Below are 15238 nucleotides of genomic sequence, written 5' to 3' on the forward strand. Positions count from 1 at the left end.
GTCTTTCAACATATTTCACATTTTCCGTTAAGTTGTACGATTCTCAGTCAGTCACGCATGGTTGAGTTCAGTGAGCATTAAAGGATTGTGGGAAGTTACGCCAGTGTAGTCGCACTGGTCATCACTTTTTATTGTTTGGTTGTTCATTTTTTATGATTAACATTGGATTCTTTTTTGCACTTAAATCTCCCCCCCCAGAAAATCGTGCCGCTTTCATAATTAAGGTGTTTGTTGTTTTGTTTTTATATATGCTTAAACATGAACAGTGGTTAACTTTTTGATGTTTGTATAATGTTAAAATGATGAATCTTATCTAAATTTTTAAACATTCAGGTGAAGAAAACACTTTTTTTTAGTTGATGTTTTTAATATCTCCCCATAACTACCTTTTACAACATAGATATTGTACTTGGGGGCAGTTTGAATCTCAAACATATAGTTTATCTTCTGTCCTGTGGGTGGGGTGTGCTGGGGGCTGAGTTTGTAGGTACAATAGTCAAACTTGGTCACATGTCTTTTATTGTTCAACATAAACTTCCCTGCAGTCTCCTCCCACTCCTCCCATCAGTGTTGCAGCGCTTGGATTCCCGTAGTATAGAAATTCTGATCCTGACCCTCAAGAAAGTCCCCAACAGCAGATGTGATCCCATCATTGGCAGAGATGTTGCCGATCCGTCCTCCGTCCGCAACCTGGGCACCCTTTCGTCATCGTCCCTCTGTCCTTTGTCATAGACGGACTAGTCCATCCCTGGGACGGATTGCCCATATCTGATCATCGGTCCTTTACTGCTTCCCAGCCAAGCTTTTTTCCATGTTTGGGTCCCAAAACACAGTTGAAGTAGTGCCAAATCAGTAGAACATGGCGGGTGGCCTCGCTAGCACAAACTTCAGTGTGAAGCGTGGTGAAACCTTTTCCAGGCCGTTTTGACTCAATTGCCACTGGCACTTGCCTCAGCAAGTTGGTATTGTAATCTAATCCCCTTTGCTTCCCAGAAGACTAAATAAGGCATCACCTTCCTGCCGATGACACCACTTTGGCCTGAAAGTACAGAGCCATATACCAGCCTTGCTCATGTCACCAATCTAATTATGTGCGCCAAAAAGGTTTCAGCTAAAATGTCAACATGAATGCCCCTTTTCGGCAGATATTAGATCATACCACAGTGCCAAATTTGTTCCACTTTCACAAAATGTCTCTTATACCATTTGTGATACCTCAAATCTGTACCTGTTGTGGGTTTATCTTGAAGCAAAACGCACAATGAGCAGTTAGTGTGGCAAATGTAGCCATTGACCATGTAAGCCCACCCTTGTGCTTGTTTCAAAATCCAAACATATTCAGATCAACCTCAGAGGTTCTACTGCCATGGAATAATAAAAATTGTGCAGCATAAACCTGCAGGATTGAGGAAAAAAATTAAAAAATGAGTTCAGACACAGAATCACAAACAACCAAGTCATTTTTCGCTGTGTCTTTAATGCAAATAGGCACAATTTCAGCATTCGTACTTAAACCTTTGGCACGGAAACTTGTAAACCCATAACGTGAAGCTCAACACAGCTCACCGACAAGATCAAGCATTCCTCATCGGCTGTTGTCTCGTGTTCATTGAAAAAAAAAATGCGTTGTATAAGGCTGTCGGGATGTGTCCATGCACCATTTGCAGTTTGCTGGAGCTTAGCCGACATTCAATTTCAATCGCCTCCACTTTCAGGAGATAGGAGATGGAAGACGGGGAACACACGCTGACAGATAGCGGTTACCCAGGCAACAGAGGCTAATTAGTGAGCGCGGGACTAATGGCGGAGACCGGCTCTTCTCAAAATTATCTGACATGTTGTTTTTTTTTGTGTTGTTTTTTGTTTTTTAAAAAAGCTGTCTTTTGCATTGAAAAGGACCTACTGTAATGCATTCACACTGGCTGTTGGTAGTCATCATTGATAAATTCAAAATGGAAGGGGAAAAAAAAAAAGGACAAGTACATAATGGCGGGTGATGTGTTGACGACCACTCGAGGGAGTTTCACACGCAAAGACGATGATGACAACGACGACGACGATAGACTTGACTTCCGCTCGGGCGACGAGGACGCAGGGACAGTTCACAGAGGATGGTGCAAACAGTCATCAAGTTGATGAATGCAGATGGTTGGCGTGACATTACCCGCCGGACTCTTCTCAGATCTGCCACCCGACTGAAACCCCTGAAAAAAAAAAAAATTGAGGTGATCATTTTAGCAGATGAGCTTTAAAAGATGCTGCTCATGATAAAACAGAAAAATAAAGCATTCAGGTTTGAAATTAGATTGTTTATATCAAATTTTACATTTTGATGAATTAAAATGCAGGAAAATAATATTTGCTTATGTCTTTCATTTTCAACTCAACATTTGACAGTTCGTTTTTATTGTTTTCTACCAGATATCAATCATTACTTTTTCATATAATATTCTTAGCTGAGGTGTTGAATGGCGTACTGCACGCCAATGCATTTTAAAATGCATGTTACTGTAAATCAACAATACAAGTGGAGAAACTCTCTGATGACTATGAAGATGAATTTCATTTCAAAAAGTGGATGTGTCCTCTGTTGGGAGTTGAAAGACGAATAGTGTTATTAGCAATATTGGAAAATTAAATGTAAAAATAACATCGGTCAACAAATTTTTACTACATTTTCTTTATCAGTGATGCAAATAGTAGAACAAGTAGGTAGTACTTTTGTTTTTTTTAAAGCATTTTCATTTGCTATTGTATTCCTTTTATGGAAATATTTCTTCAATTTTAGTTTTTTCGTTAGTTTTTGTCAACTAAAATGAGCTTTTCCTTGATGAGTCAATTCATAGTAGCTCATTCTTGTGGCGAGAGAGACAAACAAGAATGAGGCAGCAAATATTCCATTGCAATCTCTTATTTATCTAATTTATATATTTGTCTGTATTATTGTTGTATTGCACTGGAGAGGGGAGCTCTCTAATCTCGTTGCACTCTTGAGTACAATGACAATAAAGGGATTTCTAATTCTAATTCTAATTCTAAATAGCAGCGACAACAACAAAAGTGAGTGAGCAATTTGTAAGTATCTCGAACATTTTTTAGCTTCTATCTGAATACGTTTAGAGGAGTGACATTCAGGAGTGCTTCGCAATACCCTCAGGGTTTGGCATCACGCCAGCCTGCCCGACACATAATACTCGTCTATATTAGAAAGCGGGCACAGCCGGAGAATCTAAGTATTTCTGTAGTTCCTGTAAATCTGGCTTCAAACGGGCAAAGACGTCTCGAGCTTCCCCCGAGCGGGCCTAAGCCGTTCAAAGTTCCCGTATGTCTAAATCAAAAGGGATCGGTGACGGGTTTAGACAAGCACAACCAAGGTCTTAATGTAGCACGCCATCTCCTGTGCAGTGTGGCAGAGATTATTAGCCTCCCTCGCTGCACTTAACGTTCACCGTGCCGACCGGGAAGCAGAATGAAACTGTTGCCTTCCTCGTGGGCAAGTGTTTTCATTTAGGAAGCCATGCATGCACGTCGCGCTGAATGACTTGAATAATGAATCTGTAAAGACCAAGCTCCGAGCTCCGCTAAATGTCGTAGTTAATGCAAAAAGGGTTTGAGGCAAGACGGCAATTCATTGTAAGATTGTAGAATCTTCCCTGTGTTTTATTCTTTTATAGTATGCAGACAGCATTTTCATTTGAGGGAATTTTTCATTTTTTATTTTATTTCAATTTTTTTTGTTGCAATTTTTACATGTTTCTGCTCGGAAAAAAAAACACACCACTTTCACTATAATGTCTTTGCTTGTTTGGCCGTCTGGTTTAAATGTTAAGTAGAAGTAAAATCTTCGCGCATTGTGGTTCACAAATTCATCTTGCTGTGTTTTTATTTGTATGGATCCTACAAGATGGTTCTTGTAAAAATTGAATCACAATAAATGAGCGCAAGTACAAGTTAGTGGTGCAATGGATAATCTTCGATTCGTTGAATGTATGGATCACGAGTAGTGATTCGAGCCACATATGGTCCGCGTATAGGTTGGTTAAAAAAAAGTGTGCACGTTCACGTGAAGACAGCACGTTCAAGCCACATGCGCATTCGCTATAGTGAAGCGTAGCAGAAGGAGAGAAACCCTCCCAGATCATGTAAGTCGCATTTTGGCAACCAAACAAGTCCAGTTTTTAAATCATTTTCTAAAAGTCTGTAATATTGAAAAATATTTTAAAGGCATCAGTCTTTTTTTTTTTTTTTGCAAAATATAATGAGAATTTTTTTTATAAACTGAAAAAATCACGTGCATGTATATTCACACATTAGCTATGAAGTTCAACTTTTAGCTCTGGCTTCACCCTGTTTCCACTGATCATCCTTGAAATATTTTTGGAGATTAAATTGGTGTTCACCTTTGTTGAGTTTAGTTGAGTTGACTTTATTTGGAAAGGCTCGCCCCAAAATCCAAATCTGAAACTGAGCTGCGTCATGGTCATGGCCAACTACAAACGTGTCAGTAACATGATGTCACCCAATGAAACAGTTGAATCTCCTCTACTTCGAAATCTTCGAATCTTATTTATGTCTCTGGTGGGAGTGTCCCCTGGAGGTGGTCACAGGTGGGTGGTGGTGGTGGTTGTTGCTGCTGCAGTTGTTGATGTTATTGCCAGGTGTGGCTGATAAACGACGTTGATCACCCCCAGGGGACAAACCCACCAGACATGAGTAGGACAAAGGCAAACTCAAGATTTAGAACGAAAGAAGCTTTTTGGATTAGAGGTGAAACATATCAAAACAACCAACCAAGCTTTGTTACAAATTATCTCTCAGTGACATTTTCTAATTGTTTTGCACAAATGAAAAATCGGTGGAGTGGCATCTTCTAAATTGTGTAACACATGCTGATGTAAATTACTGGAAATAAATGCTGAGCTCTAAGTGAGTAGGTTTACGATATTTGTATTGGATTTCTACATGCACTATCTCCGATATTAGCACTCATAGATAAATTACAATGGCGGCATCATCAGGGTGAGCACAAAAGTGTTTTGTTTTTTTTCTTCTCTATGGCAAAAATGACAGTGTACAGTTTATTAGTAAAATTTTGCAAAAGATCGTGATGATTTGAATCAGGTGTGTTGCAGTCATCAGGATGCATCTAAAACAGGCTGGATAGCGGAGGGGCTCTCGAGGCCCGGACTTAGGCACCCCTGACCTGTACTTTGGAATGAAAGTATGCCACAACTGTTGCATTTACATTTCTGCCAACATTGACGTCCTTGCGCGCAAAAATCAAGTATCTTCCCCGAGTCACATTTGGACAAGTTTGGCTGTCATCCAGCTGAAACGATACGACGGGTTTAAAGCGTTAAAATGCTGACTGGCATGTGTGGCATGAGCAAACGAGAGGCTTGCCATGTCCAACCATGCATTTTCCCCGTTTGTCCTCAGGGTACGGGTGAGCTAGAGTCTATCCCAGCTGACAAAATCTGGGCAAAAGTTGGACTCCAACCAGGATCGGTTGCCAGTTCATCGCAAGGTACCTATCGACAACAAACGACCCTTCACACACCTTTGGACAATTGAACGACTTTCAGAGCACATTTCAAGGCAAGCCTGGCAGTAATGGAGACCAACACCAAAATGGGATTGTGTCCAGGATCTTTTAACAAGGACGAGGCCAAATTAAACGCCAGTGTTAAAAAGGCAAAAAGCAATCGTCCGCTCGCAGACACAGGAGCCGCGGCGCTGATGGACGGATTCATTTGCAGCAGGTACTCCAAATTGCGGGCTGCTTTGAATGGCCTATCAGAGCTTGTTCATGTGCAAAATAAGGCGGATTCAATCTCATCGACCATTTCTTTCCCCTCCCATCATCCACAACTAAAGAAAAAGGACCGCAGTTGATCCTGCGGTTTGCAGCCTTCCTTCTAATTTGTATATTTGAGGAACATTACACATTACACACAAAGAACAGCGGGGCTGCCGCTTTATGACACCGCGGTGCCAGAGCACAATCAGAGGAAGCCATCAAAGACAAACACCGGCGATGTGACCAAGAAACCCTAAAAAAAAAAATGTTGAGGAGAGTTGGCGCATAATGAGCAAAGACGCTTAAAAGCTCGGTAAAGATCATTACCGGGAGGATCAAACGCATGCGAGACCATTTCTCCGTGTGGGGACTGGTAATTATGAAGTATGGTCTATAGCTGCACAGAGACAATATACATTTACATTCATTTGCATAGCTCCTATTACCTGTAACCTATCAGTGCTGGGTAGACGGGAGGCCTGCACCGGAAATAAGATCTCCGGGGAACTTCTGGAATAGTTCAATGCATGTTTACATCCTATAAAAAGATACGTCAGCCTTGACCTCGCATAGCAACGTATTGTCTGAACAGTGTATTCTGTATGCAGATTACCACCCACATACTCAAACAAATCTCGACACACAGAAAGAAAATGGTTAAAACCTCAGAGTAAAATGAACTAATAATGATTTTTGGAATGATTATTCCGTTAAATGCGGCCAGCATTTTATGAATAAATATAAAAACACAACACAGTGGTGCGTGCCTTGAGATACAAGTTTAATTCATTCCATTCATTCATTGCATCTCAAAACACCCGAATTTCAAATCATGTTTGCCATGACTGAAATGAATGGAAATGAAATTAATCCGCCTCAGCTTCCCAAAATGTGTTTCATCAGAACACAGACCGGAACATTTGTTCTCTGCATGACTTCTAAACAAGTCAAATGTGAGCACAAAACTTGACTCGTATTTTATACTTCCTTCTTCTCTGCGTCAATTGGCATTCCCAGACCAGCTAAATGGCAACAGACACCTCCTTGTATTGGCTGCTCAGTACAATATGGCAACGTGAGCCGACTTCTTTTTAGAATTAGAATTAGAAATCCCTTTATTGTCATTGTACTCAAGAGTGCAACGAGATTAGAGTTTTTGACGGAAGGCGAACGCCTGCCAACAATCATGCACTTGAACTTCCAGCAATCCACATTATTATTATTATGAAACATCATGGCAGCATTGTAAGTCATCATTACGTAGTGCAAGTAACTTAATTTTGCTCGTATGACAGTAAATAATGTTAAAATGTTACTTACAACATCCGTAACTGTAAAATTTTATTAGACACCATTTCCACAATACAGTTCGTAGAGCGTGACCCCGAGAATGAATAAATTCTATTAGCATTATTGTTTGTCAACACACGAGCATTCCCCAAACCGCAAACTGCATTCAACTACTGGCGTTCTACTGGGCTCGCACAAACATAGCTCACTTGAGATCAATGCATCTCTAATGTCCACAAAAAGAAAAGCAAAAAATGACCCAATATTTGCTGTAGCTGCCAAAAGCTGCCTGGCTTTGCAAAAAGATTGCAAATCATTTTTTTATCAAAACCAATGTGCACAAAATGACCATGCATAATGGTATGGAAAGAAGGTTACAGGCAGGGGATATTCCTTGGTTGGCAATTTTGACGTAATGGTCTTTGAGTCACCACTGGTTGCTTAGCACTCTGAAGGAAAAAAGTGAAGGCTGCCACGAAATGTCAAACTAAACTCTGGAACTTCTTTGCATTTAATGAACGGAGACAGTTCATTCGGGTTACTTGAACAACACTTTTTTCTCGCACATGCCAGACGTTTCCGTCTCTGTTACCAGGAGAGCATATCTCCGTGTCTTGCAGGAAGGTTGCTTACAGCTTCTAAAATTTGTTTCAGCAACAACGAACATTCGATTGTCCTTCCCAGAGCTCCCGGTCCAATTGCAAACATCCTATACTTTGCAAGAGGCTTTTTCTCCTGCTTAAGGTATCCCCCCCTCCCGAAAAAAAAAAAAAAAAAACGCCCGTGGCCCTTGTGGTGTTAATTATACGACGCACACCCACAGCCCACCGCCACCCCCCTTGAGGCTGATTTGAACACGGGTGTGCATTAATCTTTACTCTTCACTTGACACTAAAAGGATGGTTTGAAGAGACTCCTGTGGTAAGACCCAAAGGCAAGGTGACTGGAGGAGCAGGAGGAAGGTTGAAAGAGAGCAGAAAAATAAAAGCGGCAGTTTATTCGGCGCTCACAGCGGGATGCCAACCGTCTCGATAGGCGAGTGAGTCATTCACTCATTTCCCCCGCCGCTTTACATCCTCGCTATGTTAATCGGATTGAATATTTAGAGTGACACGGTATGACATTCCCGCCGACCTCCTCCCTCCACCTGCGTTGTGATTTGTTTGTTTCCCCGCACGGCGTGAAGGTGACCGTCAATTTAGAGACTGCTGAAGGGCCGCGGCATGCTTATTTGCGCCGGCGTTTTATCAAGACTCCTGAGGTAAGCGCAGATGTCCGCAGAGCCAATTTATTCCGGCGCATTCAAGCTTTATTTGCTTGTTTTTCAAGATGATGACACACTCAAATGACAAAATGATCTACAGTAGACGTTTGGCTCAAACAGCCGACAGCTTTCAAGGGAATTCCACAAGTTAAACAGGAAAACAAAAAAATGGGGCACAACTGGTGCTTTTTTTTTTCCCTTCCCAGTATCAATGGCGCTCGCGTGGAATTTCGGATGCATATGTAATTAATTTAAATGACCCGACATCTTTTGGAACTTTTGAGTGGCGATCAGGTGCAGCCCGCCAGCCAGCAAGTTGGCTTGCATTGGCTCCAGTTCACCCGCGACCCAAATGAGGACAAGCGTTGTTGAAAATAGAGACATGAAAGTTAAAACGTCGTTCCTTCCATTGCCAGCTGAGTTAATTAAGGTTTGATGATTGTCATGCTTTGAGGTTGAGACAAACTATTTCTATTTCCTGGGAAATGTTTGTAAATCAATATTGCTTGACCTGAGATGTTCCACTCTATTTGTGATTGATTCCTGAGGACACTTTTTTTTTTTTTAAACACAGATGCCAGATGAGGCATACTCCTGAGAAGTTGTGGGTTGGTTGCCTTGCACCAAAACACTGACAAATAAACTGGCTTATTATTTCCCATATTTGCCCACAGCACATGATGAAACCTGGGACTCTCCGGTCCACAAATGTCCTAACAAAATGAGCTACCCTATTAAAAAAGAAATAGTCTATTTTTCCAGGAACAAATACTGCTGTATTTCCAAGATAATAATTAAATGAAAAAATCCAGTATTTGGCTTGTCAGTCCCCACCACTCCTTTTTTTTTTTGTCTGTCATCTCCAAATGCACAGCATATCTCGCCGTCGCAATATCCCAGCGGTCTCCATTCCGCCCAAGCACTTCCGCATCAACACCGCAACGCCACGGAGCTCACACGCACGCTCCCCCGTCTGCATTATGCCTAATCTTTGCCAGTTAATTGAGCCCAGAGGCAGCGGGTTTCAATGGAGGCTCCGAAGAGTTTTATTTATTTTCCGACAAAACAGGAGAAAAAGCTCTCTCAGGGAGAGGAGTGGTAAACAGAGCAGCACTCTCACCTTGTTCATTAGCTGTCATTGATTCAGTTGAGGAGTACAGCCAACGTGCTAACGCTGGTCACGTCTTTTGCATATTAATGTGAAGACTAAGTTAAGCACAGTGCTTTCCGTGCACTATTCAATGTTTCGGCCCCAAGCACCAGGCAATGCAAAGGCCTTCTTGGAATCGCCATATATTATTCTGCCAATGAATTTTTTTTTTCGTACTTCATAAAAAATAATTTTCTAAACTCGACACAACTCAATATACAAGTCACTGAACTTAGTAGTTAGATAGTCATCAACTTGTAGCATGTTGACTTACCCCGCATCAAGCAGCTCAAAGTTTTGCAAAAGTATTGACGACGCCCGGCCCGAAATCCCAGTGCATTTTTCACAATTCTAATACTGGTGGGACAGTAGGCCTAAACCTCGTCACATGTTTCCGATTCCGCCCCGAGACGTCGCAATGTTAATTGTTTTTACAAAATCAGAATTGATTCCTATACATGCAACTTCTTCTGCTGCTATTATAGTGATTGCCGACATAATTAGTTATGTTGCTTTAATTGGATCACGGATAGTTTTTCTTTCACCAGCCATTCCGAGCCTGGCCCAAACCGTGATAGAACGGAGTCACTTTTCAAAATAAGATATATTTTAGCCTCTAATAACAAATAAAACAAAAGTCCGGTGGTTGGGGATCTCTGCTACAAAGAACAGTTTATGGACAGTCCCTTCGATGCATAGCGGGGTCAAGAAAGACAAGTGTCTGCAGTTAAGATTGCGCTTCTTGCTACGACGCCTCACTGAACTCGCGACGAAGAAAAATGAAGATGTGTGTGCCTATGTGTTTGTGTTTGTGATGTGAGTGAGGTTGCATGTTAGTGTCTGGCCATGAGTAGCGACCGACAACAGCTCTTGCCACAGAGTGCTGATAGTATTTGTTTTTTTTGTAACTGCTCACTCTGTGCTCAATAAACAGCAGAAATGTACATCGGCCACTGCGGCTCTCCTTTCCTACTTGCTTGGGCATCACAGTCAAGTGAATATGCTGTAAAATGCCCCAAAAACAATTACTGTCAACCATTAATTTCTGCAGTATAGAACGTAGATGCATTCCCCCAAAAAAATCCCGTGACATAATGATGTGCAAATGTTCCTGTTAATCCCTTTGGAAAGTTTGCACCCAGTGGCAAGATGACTCAAGTCTTTTTTTGTCCGTATCCTGTAGTCGTTGTTTCTTGCCATCTCAGTGCTTATCAGCCTGCTCCATCACGGTACACGTACGTTAGGATGTGGCTGAGGGGGATCAAGGCGCATATAAGTGGCTGAGACGGCCACATGCATAATTTAAAAACTCCAGCCAGTCAAACCCATCTGAAAGACATCATATGCCTCCCTTGGAGAGATTCCAATGTTAAGCATCCTTCTGTTAGCTTGCGCTGAGCCTCACCTGACAAATAAGATAGTGATGGACGCAAGGAATTCCCCCTTTTCCTTCCCGCCTTGTCCTCACTTCCCCTTCCTGCCGACAGCATCAGCAAAGAGTTTTAATCTCTTTCCCCTTTCGGGGAGAGCTCTTCAGATAACGCCGACTGTGCAGCAAACACTAACGGCAAGGACTCCTAATCTTAGCAGAGTATATGCGAATACATCGGGGTGGGTTCAATCTACATTTCTCAGCAGCACTGGAGCAGGGAGGAAATGGCCGTTATGTGGCACTAATTGCACATTTGTGTGGGAAAATGTAATCTGCTCTTTTGTCCAAGGTCCTCAGGTACCTAACCTGGAACTACAGAACCTCCCACGAGGGCTGAACGATTAATTGCACAGGCAATATAATCGCGATTTGAGAGAGTGCAATTTTGTAATCGCAAAGGCTGCAGTTTAAACTGTCATTACTCTATTGACAGCCGAGGGGCGAGGGGGATTCACAGAAAGCTAAGCTAACACTGCCGAAGCTTAGGCAGGAGAAAGAAGCCAAGGGTCGGAAATATGTCAACCACTTCTTTCTGAGTGGTTCAGGTGATGGAAAGTTCTGGACTACAGAACAGCTTGTTGATTCTTGTTCTCGAGATGAGAAAGTTCAACTTAGCATAAATCATAAAAGGGAATGTGTGTGCAGAGATTTTATTTGTTTTGCCACAGATTATGGGGAAATGGCAATGAGGTCATTTTTCATAATCGTTCAGCCCAACTTGCCAAACCTGTATTGTTTTTCTTTTTCTGATTATTTGCAAGCAAAAGAGCCTTTTTGCTTGCATGGCCATCATTGAGATGGCCAGCAATGAAACTGATGTCTTTATTTGAGTGCCGGCAGTCAATCATTTCAGCCGTTTCTATAGTGCTTGTTATGAGCATCGCAGTTGAGCTGCAGCCTCTCCCGGTTGACTGACAGGCCCGCTTGACAATTCAGAAAAAGCCGGAGCACATGGAGAAAAAAAACCACCAGCACGGGACGTTCCAACAGAATAAAACTCTGAATTCTTGGCTGTGAGCATGTTTTAACCACAAAATCACCACTCTGCCACAGTGAAATGTAACATCTCATCATTCCTACAGCGCCTGTCCTCATTAGAGTCACGGGTCGTGGTAACTGCGGCTCGGTTGGTGGAGCAGGTGACAGAAGGGTCAGTCGTTCGATTCCAGACTCAGATTGTCCCCTGTCCAAGTGTCCTTGGGGGATGCCACTGAAACCGAAATTGCCTCCAAGCAGGCATTGTAAATGAGATCATGTTTTCAAATTCCTTACCTGGTTAAACAAGGACATGCCTTTATTTATTTATTTTCTTACTGGAGCACATCCGAGCTGACTTTGGCCCAGAGGTATGTTACATGCGCTCGTATATTTTGTGGCAATGCTAATGATGCAGGATTATTAAGTAATGGCACAAAAAAATATTTTGGGGAAAAAAAAAACTTCCTGCCGAAAAACCTCCCTAAAAATATATCTCATCTGCAAGAAGGAATAACAGGAGCACGTCGTAGCGTACGACACACAAAGGAATCAGTGATTTCGCAGAAGTCCTCATTACAATACAATACACTTGCAGACCATAATTGTTGTTTTGATGAAGAATAAAAAAAAAACATGAAATTGTCTTGGACATGTATATGGAAGTTAGCGACGCTAAAAATGTTACTTTAAATATTGCCTGTACATTTAATAAAGGGTTTTTGCCATCATAAATTAATTCACTCCATTATTTCCGGATCGATTTTTCCTTTCTTTGAGGTTCGAACAACTTGCCAGATTGTGTGCAACTTTGAAAGTTCCACTTTTTATGTCAAAATTGACCTGGCGGGAGTATGGGGTGTGCCGCAGATAGATATTTACTATGTCATCTGATCTCGGTAGCTGGTAATGACGCCATAAAAGCCTGGAGCGCATAAACATAAGTCACGGATGAACATGTATCGATAAGGCAGAGGTTTATGAAAACAAAGTGCCCCTGGACTCCCGAACAAGTTAATTAAATGCAGAAGCTGGCTTGATTAAATAAGATATGCCGCAGTCCGCGTAAATGCGCAAATCAATATCAAAAAGTGCCACACGAATATTAGAATAATTGATCAAGGATGATTCAGCAGCCGAGAGGTCGGAAAGGCCTGCAGGATATTAGCGAGCAATGAGAGCAGCGGTGAAGGTCAGTGGATACTAAGGTAATGACTAACGCCCTTTCCTTGACTCCTACGGGCGCGACTTTATTTTGGCTAGTTACAGGAAATTACTTTCGCTATTTTCCATCATCTTCTGCTCACGCCGGACTCGCACGCGTCTGCTTTACTGCGATGACCAATCAGGGTGCAATAAAAACAAGCTGTAACTGGCCAAGCCTGTAATGAAAAGGATTCACGCAACTGACACCAAACCGACGGTTATTAAAGTAAGAGTTAGAGGCGCATCGGAGCACTAATACAGTGAGGTTCCGTACTTTATGTTAATGTCATCTGCTCTATTATTGCCGACTGCCTTTGCGATACATGCATGCCTGTATCGCAGCCAGGAATAGATACCACATGCAAGCCATAGCTTGGGGATGTGAAAAATAATTAACAATAAATTCGTGCGTGGTGTCATTTGAAAAATGGGCAAAACCTACTCTAACTCTACATATAGCAGGCGTCGCCAACCTGTTCAAAAGTGAAAAATACTTTTTGATTCATGAGAAGCGCTGATAGTTTAAAACACACTTCTGAAATAACAAATTTGCTCAAATTACCATCAACAATTTTGTCGCTGAATATAATATTAATATGACACAGCGAATCATTCCTTATGTCCTGTTTTATTGTTTTTACTTTTTATTATTAATGCTGGTGGGAAGCACTGTTCGTGAGAAACTATTGATATCGCGTTATCACCAAACTTTGGGCAAAGTACGGCGGGTAAAGTTTACTCACAATACAACAATTGCGTGACATTCGATATAATCATTAAAGTGGTTTACTGGTTTTACTGAAGCAAACAGACTGAACAGTAAGGGCTGGCGCAAAACAAGAAGGCTCTGTCATGCACTGGCCAAACCCCTCTTAGTCAGTCCCACGCAGAGGCAATCACAGAGAGAGGTTACGCTATCAGGAATGTGACATCTCGCATTTTCTCCGAGTGGAACATCGACGCCGCCTCGGATCTACGGCGCTGACGTTTGACGGCGTTTGGGCCGCGGCGGAGTGGGCGAAGTGGAGCGACGCCAGAGAGTCCTTCTCCGAGTGTACCCTTGCCAGAGGCCGTCCGTGAGTCAGTCTGCGTCGAGCCAAAACAGGCGACTTCCACCTCCTGATGCGACCCCCTCGCGTTCATGCCACATTGACTGAATTGTATTTGATGACAATTCTATATGATGGGGGCTTGTAATGGTGCCTTGTTCAATCCAGTTTGGCATCCTTCCATCTGTTTTAAATTACTTGGCTCGTGTTGTACTTTTATTGAAGAGCAAAAATAAAAATGATGGTTTTGCTCAGCTATGGGGAGCAATACAGCTCCAGCAATATAAGCTTTGATATGTTTCAAGTCATTTGTAGCAGGACATGTAGTTGTCCGTTGAGGCATCTATTACAAGCGTGACCATGTCAAAAATTGGCGTCAAACACAGCAGCAGGGAAATGGAGTAGGACACCACGTTTGAATTCATCTGACAAATTGGTTACGTTTTTGGTAGAAGCTGAACAGTTACCTTTTCAATATCTGTGTGCGAACCATAAATCACTTTTGCATTGGCGATTCCAGCCCTACACCTGACTGCACCTCATCGCACCACACCTCACGGCCTCAGTTGGTTTTCCATTAGAACAGGCACAGTGCCGGATGGGGGCGGGATCAACTGAAATGTGCGAGCCTCGCCTGCACTCTGCAGACTCGTGTGGGTTCTGCCGTAAAATTTAACAAGTGGCGAGTCTCAGCCACTATTTTCTTCTAGTTTTAAGCCAGTGAAGCAGCCAGCCGCTGGCCACCTGCCGGCCGTCAAGACGAGACTACAGTACATACAATATTTTGTGTTTTACAACAATATTAAACCAAATTTGCAATTTCTACCATGGACGAAATAGTGTGACAGTAACTTTGCGAGCACGCAGAGCACCCGTTCATTCTGAATGCTTGGCTCAGCACATTCATTTATCGTCCTCATTCCAGCGTCCGAAGCCCTCCGGCGGCCGCCACACCCGAGGGTTCCAAACCGTCGAGCTGGGAGAGTGGCTCTCTAGTTGCTAAAGTGATTGGACCCAGCCAGCGATTAGTGCGCTTGCCAAAATGTTCACTATATCACCTAATACTAAGAAT

At 42.4% G+C, this 15238-nt stretch overlaps 1 protein-coding gene across 1 annotated transcript in view; it reads right to left on the reverse strand.

The window, feature by feature from the left end:
- Positions 1-1457: 1457 nt before the first annotated feature.
- Positions 1458-15238, reverse strand: part of cd276 (CD276 molecule) — an 84256-nt gene continuing 70475 nt past the window's right edge. Inside the window, exon 8 of the mRNA XM_088296458.1 lies at positions 1458-2204. The gene's annotated coding sequence lies outside the window, so the exon portion shown is untranslated. The remainder of the gene's footprint in view (positions 2205-15238) is intronic.

Source organism: Idiotropiscis lumnitzeri, chromosome 5 (assembly GCF_059441095.1).
Source record: "Idiotropiscis lumnitzeri isolate Australia: NSW breed Sydney's pygmy pipehorse chromosome 5, RoL_Ilum_1.0, whole genome shotgun sequence".
Lineage (NCBI taxonomy): Eukaryota > Metazoa > Chordata > Actinopteri > Syngnathiformes > Syngnathidae > Idiotropiscis > Idiotropiscis lumnitzeri.